Below are 13,770 nucleotides of genomic sequence, written 5' to 3'. Positions count from 1 at the left end.
AACAATTGCTCAAATAGAAGGTTAATAAAAAATACAAAACCCAACATGGCAATAATAAATGGTGTTCAGTGAGATCTAAAAAGGGCATCTATGATTTGATTAGAAGAAATGTGGGTGTAAGGTTTTTTTTTTTTTTGGCAATAACGGTAGATGTGGGTTTTCTTTTTTTCCTTATGACAGATGTGTTTTTTAACAAAGAAACATGTGTTTGTTTTTTTACACTCTTGGTTTTACAATGACTTACAAACACAATAGTTGGTTTTGGTTGACAATTCACTATTATTACTTGCATGCATAACCAATGTAATCAAAAGGCAAAAACGTTATTAGCTTCATAATGCAAATACGCAGAGTATATTCAGATCTCAAACACCACCCACAAATTTTTTTTTTTTTTCAAAAAGCCAATGCAAATAAAGATATGATTTTGGTGAGAAAATAAGAAGGTTACCAGTACTGGGAATGTCACAGACCCATCTTTGAAACGTTTCTTCTGCAATCTAGACCTCCACAGAGGACCGGTCCCACTGTTGCATTTCATCGTGCTTAGAAGCTAGTAAATGAATAAAGCAATTTGAAAACTATCAAAAGAGTGATCCTATTTTGTGGGCAACGTTTTAATAGAATTAAAAATGTATCTACTTATCAAAAAAAAAAAAAAAAGGTGTATATATCTATTTAGTTTAGTTTTTTTTTTCTTTTTTTTTGATATGTAGTTTTTTTTTTTGGATAAAAATTAATTCTAAATTACTAATATTTTTGGATAAACGTAGGGTGTTTTTTTTTTAAATAATAATAAAGTAGTATTAGAAACTTTTTTTTTAAAGGAAAAAAACAATAGAATCGTAGGTAGTTTAACTAATTTTTCTATTTAAAAAAAAAAAACACTAAATGTATAATTGCTTTGAAGTAGTGGGTTATTGGAAGAGTGTTTCTATTTTGTAGGCAATGTTTTAGTGCAAGTTAAATATGTATTTTTACCGAACTATCCTTTAGTTTTGTCTCTACTTAAACCTAAGGTTGTAGGGATATTTTGGAATAAAAAAAAAATCAGGTCCAAATAGAGAAAACCTTTAAATAGTAGTATAGATAAAAATTTCCGTACAATACCAAATACATTAAAAAAAAAATATTATGTCAAAAAACATTTTAGAAAATGAATGCATTCACGAAATAAAATTACCGAACACATCCTTAAATATGTAAATTATTTGAATGCATTTTCACACATGTGAGTTGTGAAGGAACGAATAGATATGTTATGAGAGAATTTAATGAATTATAAAGAATTAAACTATTATTCTCTTAGCATGTTTTGGACGTTTATAAAAAAAAAAAATGAAAGAAATTAAAAAAAATGTATTTTTTATATATACTTTGTATTTATGTAATTTGTTAAAACCACTTGGTGGAACATTGAAAGAGGAATCAAAGCAACGTGTGTTCTTTTGTATTTATCTAAATCTCACTCAATGGTAATTTTAGGGTCACGATTTGCAACCTAAGCCCAAAAGATATGGGATATAAGCCCAATGAGCTCAGTACAATAAATTTGTAGAGAATTGGTGAAAAAACTAGGCATTTATGAATTTGACAACGGCTAGTATGGATTCAAAAGATGAACAAGCAAGTAAAACAAGTGAAATTGAATGAAATTATCGTCCGAGAAGGTAGATTATGATATAAATCAATAGAAATGAGTGCTAATACAGTTTTGGGTACTACAATAGTTCTTTTCTATTTTTCTCCGATCCCTTTCTCATGGATACCCCTCACAATATATAGTTCTTTCCCAGTCATCTTGATCCTACACTTGTGAATTATCTAAGCTTTCACTTGAGTGCATGTCCCATCAAACACATTCTCTAGCTTTCTGTGAGGTGTGGTAGCTAAGACTGCACTGTTTAAGAGTCATCTCCACATAAATGCAGTCAGAAAAGTAGCTGTAGTGCATTTAATGTGGTGATAACAGTTTTTCTTTAGATATTTTTGAGTTCTTGTCATTCCTGTTCGTGCATGAGACTCATCCTTATCATAAAAATTTCCTGGAAGATTAACTAAATTGTGGCAATACGGATTTGATCTATGTTCATCATATCTGAGGGGGAGTTCGCCCTCAGACTATCCTCCCACTTCTTCTGTATGTGCTTCTAAACTTGTGGTCTCTCTCTCAACTACTTTCCCCCTCCTTGGACATGTCTACATTCCTAGATAAGGCCTAAGGCCCAATACACAAATTTGGGCCTCTATCCCTACCCGTTTCCTATTTAAAAAACAATTTTAAATATCTATATTAGCTACTTCTTTTTTGAGAAAGAATATCTATATCAGCTTGCTGTAGGAAAAGGAAGAAAACAACCGTCCAAACATAAGTACAACCATCATTCCCTTGTGCTTCCTTTTTGCCCTAGATACTGCAACAAAAAAGGGTAAATCTAAAATAGAAAAAAAAAAATGAAAGAGAGATAATATCTTGGATTGGGCTAAGTTCTCGTTCAATCATGGGCCTCCATATCCAAAAAGGAAATTAATACAAAGGTATCAATCCTAACTTTAAGGGCATGTTTGGTAGATTGTAATAGGCATTGTAATGTAATAGTTATTCTTATGATTTAGTTATTTTTTTAGTTTGGTTATGTTTTTATTACAAGGTACAGTCATTCTTTATGAATAGCTATTCTTTAAAATGAAGAATAACTATTCCTCTTCAAAATGTGATTTTAGTTATTCCTTAGTAAGTGGGATAATTTCAAATTTTAATATATTTCTAAGTAAACAAACTGTCCATATACATTTAACAATTATAAAAATAAAAAATCATAAAAAATAATACACATCTCTCTTGAATTTAAAAATAACAATTTTTAAGGAGATATAATTGTATAAGTAAAATATTTTTTAAAATAAATGTTAAGTTTCATTCTAATGTTATAACTCATAACCAAAGTAATGAATATGTTTAGTTATTACATTACAACACATNGGGGCGGGGGATGATACAATTAGCTTTTATAAAATCTTATAGTTTAATGAAACTTAAAAATAAAGTCATATGAGTATACCAAAATTACCTTGGCTTGGAAACTTGATGGGAAATATTTTGAAGGGTACCCATTCCAATGAAGAAATATTAAATCACTAGGAAGATGTTTCGGATCATGAATGAGGTGAACATTATCAATTATGAGGAATTTCAAACAATGCATCTTTAAAAAGGACTTAAGATTCCAATGTGCCTCTTTTGGTTCTGGTAACTTTAGGACTATGCCTTCAATTGCTTTTGTTCCCTAATAAACATGAACAAAAGGGATTAGTGAATTACAAAATGTATGAATCCCAAAAATACTCGAAATTAAAATATATTGTTGAATAATATAATAATAGGGTGGGTGCTTAGGTCCTTTTGATAACCTCTTACCGTATTTCTTTTCAGCACTTTGTTAATGTCTTCATATAACCACAATCTACTTCGCTTTCCTGGGTCTTTAGGGGACTCTTGACGAACTATATCTCGACCCATTTCTTGGAGTAAATCATGCATCCACAATTGATTGTCTTGCAATTTGACAAGAGATTTATCAATAAGAATCCTTAATCCAATTTTGGGGTGGAGTTCAAGATAATCTAATATTTCTATGACACTATCTTGATCCTTGTCACAAAAGAAACATGCAATATTTAGGAAAATTTCCTTCTCTATATTGGGTAGTCCATCATAACTTATTCGAAGTACACTGAGAATTTTTTGTTCAGGAAATTCTTTGAGCCTCTCTAATTCACTTCCCCATTCAGCAATGCTTCTGTTGAACAACAAGGAACCCAAAATCTCAATGGCTAAAGGAAGACCGCTTGCATAACGTACAAAGGCTTTGGACAACCCTAAAAAATCTTCAGGAGGATGCTCTTTTTCAAAAGCTTTCATGTTGAAAAGATGAAGAGCTTCATCATAATTCAAACTTCAATCTTGTATATTCCATCTACCTTTACGAGTCACTAGCAAATGCTCATCCCTTGTTGTTATAATAATTCTACTACCTGGACCAAACCAATCATTCTCTCCTGCTAACTTCTTCAATTGGTCTAATTCATTCACATCATCAAGAACGAGAAGAATCTTTTTGTGACATAATCTATTCTTGATCGTGAGAACTCCACTATCAACATCATGTACAATGATATCTCTGTCCATCAAAAATTCATTCAAAAGTGTTTGTTGTAGTTGAAGTAAACCATTTTTTTCAGAAACTTCCCTAACATTGGCAATAAAACAACAAGCTTCAAATTGACTGGAAACCATACCATAAACAACTCTAGCAAGAGTTGTCTTACCCATTCCACCCATACCCCAAATTCCTATAATGCAAACATCATTTGACTCTATAACTAAATGTGACTTTAGCTTGTCTACTCGAAAATTTATTCCTACTAGGTTTTGGTGTCTATTGAGAATTTATAATTCAATTTATCTTTTATCACTTTCACAATGTCTTGGATAAATTCTGCCTCCGGCCTGCAAAAAAAAAAGAGAGAGAATAATAAACATTGAGTCGGAACCTACCCTAACATGACCTAAAATAAAAAGTTAGTGGATATATCGCATTCAGTTTAGTTCTTTTGTTTCAGAAAAAAAAAAAAAAAATTTAAAAAATAGTTCTTTAAAGCTGAAATATGGACATATATATGTAAGTGTAACTGAATGCTTGAAGCTAAAGTCGAAAGAACTCAGCACATTAGTATTGAGTTACTATTAATTGTTTAATTATGTTTGAAGGATCCTAAATTTTCATATCATCAATCTTTATCTAGTCCACATCTTAGGTGTAATTTCAAATGAATCGTCTACCTACTGGGGGAGCAGAAGAAACCAAGAGAGGGAAAATATTAAAAAATGTGAATATTTTGCATTGTTATAATAGGTAATGTGAATCATCGGCTTTTAGCTTAAAAAATTCATTATTAATGTTTTTTTTTTTTTTTTTGTTAGATTAGCTACTTAGGGCCCGTTTGACACATGTGTTTAAACAACAGTTTTCAATTTTTTTTAAAAAAATATGTGTGAATAAAAAAAATGTATGACAATACGTGTAATGTTGTTTAAAAACTGAAAACATGTGTTTAAATTTGTGTACCAAATGGGGCCTTACTTTTATAGTGAAAAGAGGTTGCTAGGACATGATCACTTAATTGCAGATAAACTACTGGAAAGATTTTGAGCACCTGTTTATGAAAAATTTTCTTAGATATTACGATTTTAAGTTTTAATTTAAAAAGATAGCTTTTTTTGAAGAGTTATTAGTGCTTTTTTAATTTTTTTTAATGTTTAAATGTTGTATACTTTAAATTCATTTGGTTATTTTGTGGATAAGATGAATTACTATGTGCTTTGATTTTGAGATTGAATTTATTTCTTTTAGATATTTTCTATAGCAGGTTAAATATAGAATCTTTGAATCCAAATTTTGGGTGTTAAAACTTGTTTTTAATTCAAGTATAAAATTCTATTTAAAATTCTATTATGTTCTAAAAAATTGGTAGTTCCCTTCAATATATTTTCATTATAACTCAATTTTCATAAAGAAAATTTAAATATTTAGTATATTCATTATATTAAAATAAATAAATGATGTTAAAAAGTGAAAATTAAGTGTATAAAATATAAATAGGCAAAAGTGTTATATTTTAACCATACAAGTGTGGTCACCCTCCTGGAAAGTGGAGCAACAGTACACGATTTTTACAAGAAAACTGTATTCTTTAAAATCAAGTAACTTTGAAGTAAGAAGAAAAAAACAAGGTAAATCAGAGAGAGAGAGAGAGAGAGAGAGAGAGAGAGAGAGAGAGAGAGAGAGAGAGAGAGAGAGAGAGAGAGAGAGAGAGAGAGAGAGAGAGAGAGAGGAAAACTCAATGAAGAAGAGAAACAAAGTTTGAGGAAGGCCTCGTATGTGGCACAAGTGGTCTCATTTCTTGAGGGTGATCAAGAAGGAGAGCAGAGTATATATGGCAAAAAGGGTGAGTCGGGTCGGGTCAATCGGGTTGTGAGGCAAACGGGTCACGGGTCAATTTAAGCAAGTCAAAAACAGGTTCAGGTCAATCGGGTTGCGAGTCGGGTCAGGTTGGGTCAGGTTGACCCGTATTTTTCACATGAATTTTTTATTTTTTATTTTATAAAGAAAACAACATATATTTGCTATTTGGAAAGTTATGCAACAAATTACTTGATATAAAATGCATTATTTTGAATTCACCACTTATATTAAGAATAAACTCAGTTAAACTTATTAATACTTATTCAACAATTTTAAAATTATACAAATCTTAACATTGTTATCTAAAACAAAATAATACAAAGATAAATAAAACAAATACACAAGTTTTATTTCTACACAATATCAACATTCCAAAATATAAAACAAAATTACAAATAACTTATTGGATAACTCATTTGATAAATAATAAAAACATATAAGAAATTTACAATCTTGAAAATTAATTTTTAATCTATTATCAATTGTGGTTCGCACTCTATTTCAATTGAGATATACATTAAAGTTTGATTGCTTACTTATTTATACATGATCTCTTTTATGAATATCATATCATTGTTAAGCAACACACACTCTAGGAAATATCATAATTTATTTTGAAAAGTCGTTTATTTTGGACATAAATTGTTAAAAAAATAGATCTAAGCTTTCATAATTTATGCTAATTTGATACTTTGGCTTCACTATTTTCACACTTGTGAAGTTTCTCACACATGTCTACAATTTTAAATCTATGTTTTTAACTCTACTGTAACCAGATTATCTTGGCATGTACTTTACTATTTGATATCTAAAAATCTTTACTCATTACAGAATGCTCAACCATTTATTTTTCAATTAATTTACATTCGGTTATGTAAATGTATCAATTGTTTTCTTAAAACTCACAACAAACAATTAAACTAATATTGTCTTAATTTTACTATTTTTTTTTTACAAAAAAAAAAAAGTTTTAAAAAAATGGTTCGGGTTCGGGTCGCAGGTCGGGTCAGATTGACCCGTAAAAAACACGGATCGGGTCACAGGTCAACCCGTTTTTGCTTCGGGTCAAGTTTTTTTGGGTCAGGTCAGAAAATTCTGACCCGTTTTGCCATGTCTAGAGCAGAGACACAGGCAAGAGAGAAGATTTTTTATTTTTAAATAAGGAATGAGCTAAGGCAAGTGTTTTTTTTTTTTTTTGAGAAAGAGCTAAGGAAAGTTTTCTTTCAAATTCGTAACTTGTAATTTGCGAGGATTTTTAAATAAGGAATGAGAAGATTTCTTTTAAATGGGACACAGTAATATGTGTTCAGGAGAGAGCCATTAGGTTTTTTGTGCGTTTTTGTATTGATGCTCCTAGGGTCCAACGCGGAAACGAGACTTCTCACGTCCGTGAGCCCAAACCCAAATGCACCGTTCAAATACTTACCAATTAAACGCATAAAGGATTGAGATCAGGTATTGATGAGATGTGCAGTGAATCTGCCAAAACTGATTTGATTCAATGTAACCCGCCGGGTTGGATCGGTTTTGAAGGGTTGTTAGGTTGGGTTGGATTATGAATGTTTTTTTTACAATGAGTTGGGTTGAGTTTGAGTCATGAGATTTATAAATCTGTCTAACCCAACTCACCTATATTTAATATATTTTTGAATTTTAAAAAATTTATTATATAATTTTGTTATTTACTTTTTTGCCCTTCTTCCTAAATAAAACACAAACTCTGAGTTCTTCTCATATAATTTATGTTTTTTGGGTGTTATGCTCATAATTATTTGGTTATAAATTTGCTCTTATTTGTGGTGGTTTTGTTCTAATGCTCAATTTAATAATAATAATAATAATAATAATAATAATAATAAAATGTCCAACTCATGGGTCCAACCCAATCCAACCCGATTCACATGGGTTGGGTTGGGCTATGTTATACCCTTGTGATGGGTCGGGTTGGGTTAAAAAATCTTTTCAATCCGACCCATGCACCCCCTTAGATGCAATAACTATTAAAGGGGGTTGAAATTGAGAGTTGAAAAAAAAAAAAAAAAAAAAAAAAAATTTTTTTTTTTTTTTTTGAGAATAAAACAACTATGTTAAGTAGCAAATATAGCGTGCACGAATTAGAGATAGAAATATGAGCATAAAAAACATGTTAACACTTTTTTTTCTAGAAACAAACATGTTAACACTCTTGGTTTAAAAGATTAAGGGGGTGTTTGGTAAGTTATTTTAAACAACGGTTTTCAGTGTTTAAACAACATTACATGTATTTTTACACATTTTTTCACCCACACGTATTTTTAAAAAATACAAATAACATTACTAAAACAACATTACCAAATACCCCCTAAACCATCAAATCATATTATGTTTATATATATTAGAATATATTACATATCAAATATAGCGTGCATGAATTAAAGGTAACGTATATTTAAGGCAAAATCCTATTGTACTATTGACTTTATAGTTTATAGTTCATGTAACATAAAGGAAGAATTTTCTTAGACATTTAAAAATAAGCAAATTTAAAATTAAATTACCTATCCCGCAAATGCCACCCTTAGAGATTGGCCACTTTTCTCAAAGCAACTCTCCATGTCTGCACTTTCTCTATGCTTTCCCTTTCATGTTCAACAAAAGCTTTTGCAAAAGTTCCTTCTTGTTTCCTTACATCAGATGGATCCACATCATAAAAAACAGGAAAAACTTCCATTCCTGTCTTGTCTATGCATCCAATGATCTTTTCAAGTTCATCTAGGCACCATATTGAAGATGCATAATTTTTTGAGAGAATGACAATAGCAAATCTTGAATTTTTTATAGCTTTCAAGAGCTCAGGTGAAATTGATTTTCCTCTCTCAAGTTTTTCATTATCTAGAAAAGTGAAAATGCCCTTTTGTTCCAAAGCATTATATAAATGGCTTGTAAAATTGTTGCGGGTATCCTCACCTCTAAAACTAAGAAATATATCATATTTCATTTGAGGAGTGGAAGAGGAAGAGGAAGAGGAAGACAATGATGAAGATGAGAATGGGCCTTTTACAGAGTGCATGTAAGCCATTGAAAATATCCTGATAAACCGTGAACCACAATGTGTTAGATAAAAAGTGCATTCCATTAAAACTGAAGAACGAATTAATAGGAAAAGAAAGAAATAAAAGAGATGGATGCAGGCAATAGAAAAGTGAGAACTTACGGATTCGGTGAATTGTAGCGAGGATTATAAAGCTCTATAGTCTAAACCTCTTGAAACAATGTGACTGGATGTCCGATACTAGAACTTTTTTTTTTTATACTAGTGTCTTTGTGCTTCGGCCTTGCCCTCAAAGAGGAGAAAAAGAAACTTCCTGGTTCCAGCTGTAGCCTGCGTTTGGATTGCACTTAAAGTTGCGGCACGTTTTATGATTCACGTTTTCTGCCTTTTTTTTTTCTTTTTTCTTTTTTTTTTTTTTCTGCCGGCTTTTTTGACTTTGGAGACAAAATTCACTGTGCATATACTGTGCATGCACTGTTTACGTACTGTTCATGCACTGTTTACGCAATATTTAATATTAAAAGTGTGTCCCATAACACTATTTACACATTTAAAAATTATTTTGCTACAGTGTTTTCAGCAACAATCAGTTTTTAGCAACTTTCAGCAACAATAAGTGCTATCCAAACGGACCCTATAGAATGTCCCATCTATTGTGCTTTGGGTTATGTAATAAGTACTCTTAGGATATTAGTTAACAATTCAATTAATGCCTCAAGAACACTCATTAGCATTAGATTATTAACCAATGCATACAAAACGTTTAACCAATGCCCTAATGGATTGACAGCTTTTTTTTTTTTTCTTTTTTTATGGGAAGGCTAAACGGTTTGTATGCACGTTACAAAGGGGAAAAAGTCGTACCATTATTTTCAAATAATTTTTTATTTTTAAGATGCGACAAAATTTATAATTATGGTCATGTACATATATAGGCACGGACATTTCAATTCTAATAAATAATTCTATTTTTCCTTATTGTAATTTTTTTTCTTTTTTTTTTCTTTTTTGATGTGAATTTTTTTTTTCTTTTTGGTATAGATAAATACTCCCTCCGTCCCAATTTTTTTTTTATCCTATTTAAAAAGTCAAACGTTTTAAGGGAGCATTATTTATTGTCTTGTTTACCTTATAAAAATGTATAAGTTTACAAAATTACCCTTAAATAAATTTATCAGCTTTTTTAAGAAGAATTATTCTTAATGACGCAACTAAAAAGGTGCTCCAATTAAATTGATTTTTTTAAAATATTAGTTAATTTTCTTTTCAAATAGTTTTGAAAATAAAGTAGAGGTATAATAAGAACATTAGTAAACTAATAATTTTTATTTTTAGAAATAGGACAATATTTTGAGACATCTCAAAATGGAATAAAGGACAAACAAACTAGGATAGAGGTAATAATAGGGAGAAGAAAATAAGGTTCAAATCACAAATATAAAACACCACAAAAAATACCATTTGCCTTAATATTTGTCTAACTAATGGTGTTGTGCTTATAAATGCATATATGCGAGAAGCTTGCAAGAGTAAAACGTTGTGTTTGACAAAAATGCTAAAAGTAATTAAGAATTTAATTTACTTTATTTTCTATCTTGGCAATTCCTCATCCCTTGAGATTTGTAAAGTTTTTTGCTCTTGTATTTTTTATTATTTACTTTAATTTCTTAGAAGTATTGCTACATATTTCTCTAACCTTCCTTATGACTCAGTAAAATTGGACCCAACCCGAGAATTTTGGACCCATTGGGAAAGTGAGTCAATCCGTGTACAGCTTGTTGATGTCGAGTCTAGTTGGGTCACCCTTTTTAACATTTAAAAAATAAAAAATAAACTCTTAAAATTTTTTTTTTAAAAAATTCTTAATTTTTTTGTTAGAGGTAATATGCAAACATAGATGTTTTCATTTTGTAAAAAGAGAATTACAATGGGTATTTTGAGCTCTTGTAAACGGCACAAGATCTTTTGAGAAAAAAAAAAAAAAAAAAGATCCTTACTCAATATCAATCTCAAATTGTACTCGAGAACATCGGAGTTTTGATTTGCACTCGTAGTTAGTTATATGGATTTGAAGGTAATATTTAATATATTTAGAGTACGTTTGGTACACTAAACAAAGATTACATTAGGGATAATAATCTTTATTACTAAGAATAAAAAATATTGTAATAGAATAACTATTACTATCTATAATTTTGGTTGTTACATATGAAAAGATGTAACAACCAGTCCTTGAATCACGGACAGTTTTGATGAGAGCACAACTTGGCACGAAGCAGAGCATAGCAGAAGAGAAGATGAAGACCAGAGCCAAAACGACGTCGTCTCATTTTTACTCTTTTCATTAATACACGTCACCCTTTAAACGCTACCGTTTCACTGCTTCTTACTCTTTCTTTAAGTTGTGCGACATCGTTTTGGTTTTGAGACAGAACACTTCAGTCAAACTAGTTGTTACACTTCTCTTCTTCTTCATCAGGTTTGAATGCTGTGTTGTCTAAGGTACTGGCTTTAACAGATATATGGTTGATTTAGTTTTTGGAATAATATTGATTTAAGTTTTTTTATTGCCTCAGCTGTAAGACTGGTGATAAATTGCACAACAGTTTTTTCTCTTGAGACAATAAAATTAAGGTGGAAGATTATAATATTTTATTTGAGTCTGTATTTTATACTTTAATACAATGTTTGCTATTGTTGTTGAATAATAGACTCAAGTGATAGTTCAATTGTAATTGCATAGTCTCATCAAATTCACTAAGAATAGTCTGCAAAATAATCAAGACATACAAGATTTTCATTGCATGTAACCTGACTTATATCTAACCTCCCATCTTCTTGTTGTAACTTGTAATACCTTCCACAAGCTTTATCTTCAAAGTGATTTGCTGCCAAAAGCCGAGACGTTGACAGTCAAACTAATTCATTAGTTACTCCAAGGCTACTACTTCTTCTTCTTCTTCTTTTTTATTTTTTTTTATTTTTTTTATTTTTTTTATTTATTTTTTATTTTTATTTTTTTAAGAAAGAACAATGTAATTTTATTGATGAATAGCCGAATTAGCTTGAATTACAAAATCAAGGTGTGAAGGAACATCCTCCATCCACACCGTTAACTTGCTAACATGTCTCGCATGTCTAGCAGTGTTATGAGCTGACTTGTTTCCTTGTCTTGATACGAACTAAAATTCCACGCCATCCATCTGGTCTGCCACCTCTTTTGCTTCACACAGCAGGTGACCATACTCGTTCAAGGAAGAGTTTCTGCTCAACAGACCATCAATAATAATCTTCGAATCGCCTTCCAATATGATTGAATGAAGCCCGAGATCATGGGCTAGCTGAAGGGCCTTTTTTGCATCTAAAACCACTACTGCAACAACCGAGAACGGAAGAGGAAAACTCTCTGCCATAGACGCCCATACCTTTCCTTCTGCATCACGGACAATGACTCCCACACCGGCGCCCTGAATCTCACTAAACACGGCTCCGTCGAAATTCACTTTAAGCTTTGGCCACGGTGGAGGCTTCCATATGGGCCGAGAAACAGAGAGAGGCATCTGCTCATGAGGACGGGGTTGACTGGTTCAAATAAACTGTGATCTTGCCTTCTGCACTTCAGCGCACACTTGTTGCACCGGAACGTGTTTCCCACTTGTTCTCATCTTGTTACGCCTATACCATATTTCCCAGACAGTTGTAGCGAATGAGTTCAAGTCCTTCCCTCTTTCAATAATATTTTCCACCAAATCTTTGAAACAAGAGAACCGTGGGCTGGGTCCAGTGTTGTTCCACATGCTACTTTGATTCCAAACCTGAGAAATGGAGGGGCACGTCCAAAGTGCATGGAGCATATCNATTTATCACTCCTTACTCAATTTTCGTCACTCATCACTCCTCACTCCTCACTCATCACTTAAAATACCCCAATTTCCTAAACCCCACACATTTAACACATATTTTCACTTTCTCATCACTCAAATATTTCTACTGTTTTGTGGGACCCATGCCTAACTCCTCAATCAGAGCTTCTATTAGCCTACCCGTGTGTATCCTCTCTCTCCCCATAAATCCCTTTTCTCCTTCCCCCCCCCCCCCCCATCACTCTCCCCTTAACAAACCCAGCAAGGGAAATCCACCTCTGACCTCACCTAGTGTCGATCTCCACCATCCCAAAATTTTATTTTTTCGAGCTAATCTTGATTGAATTCAAGTGGGTTTGATCTTGATTGAATTAAACTTAGATTTCTAAGTTTAATTTTTGTGGGTTTTGTTAGTTTTTGTTTGGTGCTGAATCTTCGTCCTTCACCCCAATCACGCCAACCAATCTGACAACGTTGTCCAACCCAAACTCGGCCACTGCTCAAACCAGCAATGACACAGAGAAGAAAGGTGTGAAAGGGAGCCACCTACAAGCTTCATGGGTTTATGTTTTTGGCATTTGGGTTTTGAGGTCTGGTGATGCTCGTGGTGGCTGTGAGTTATGGGTCTGTGGAGGTGGCGTGACCCAGCGACGTGAATTGATTTGATTTATGTTTTTGGCATTTAGGTTTTGAGGTCTAGTGATGCTGTGATGCTCGTGGTGGCGGTGAGTTATGGGTCTGCGGAGGTGGTATGTGATGCTCATGTGGTGGTGAGTTATGGGTTTGTGGAGGTTTGGTGAAGAGAGGAGATGAGAGCTATGTTTTTTATGAGGAAAAAAAAAAGATGAGA

General features: G+C 32.0%; 1 non-coding gene across 1 annotated transcript; it reads right to left on the bottom strand.

The window, feature by feature from the left end:
- Positions 1-3,082: 3,082 nt before the first annotated feature.
- LOC112031742 (uncharacterized) lies at positions 3,083-9,316 on the bottom strand. Its single transcript, XR_010630629.1, has 4 exons — positions 9,220-9,316; positions 8,564-9,094; positions 3,419-4,510; positions 3,083-3,287 (listed from the first exon to the last, which is right to left on the bottom strand). It is a non-coding gene; the product is annotated as an uncharacterized LOC112031742 (transcript).
- Positions 9,317-13,770: the final 4,454 nt, after the last annotated feature.

Source organism: Quercus suber, unplaced genomic scaffold, assembly GCF_002906115.3.
Source record: "Quercus suber isolate HL8 unplaced genomic scaffold, Cork oak 2.0 scaffold_166, whole genome shotgun sequence".
Taxonomy (NCBI): Eukaryota; Viridiplantae; Streptophyta; class Magnoliopsida; order Fagales; family Fagaceae; genus Quercus; species Quercus suber.
The sequence above is the reverse complement of the archived record's forward strand: the minus strand, read 5'-3'. Positions and strand labels throughout refer to the sequence as shown.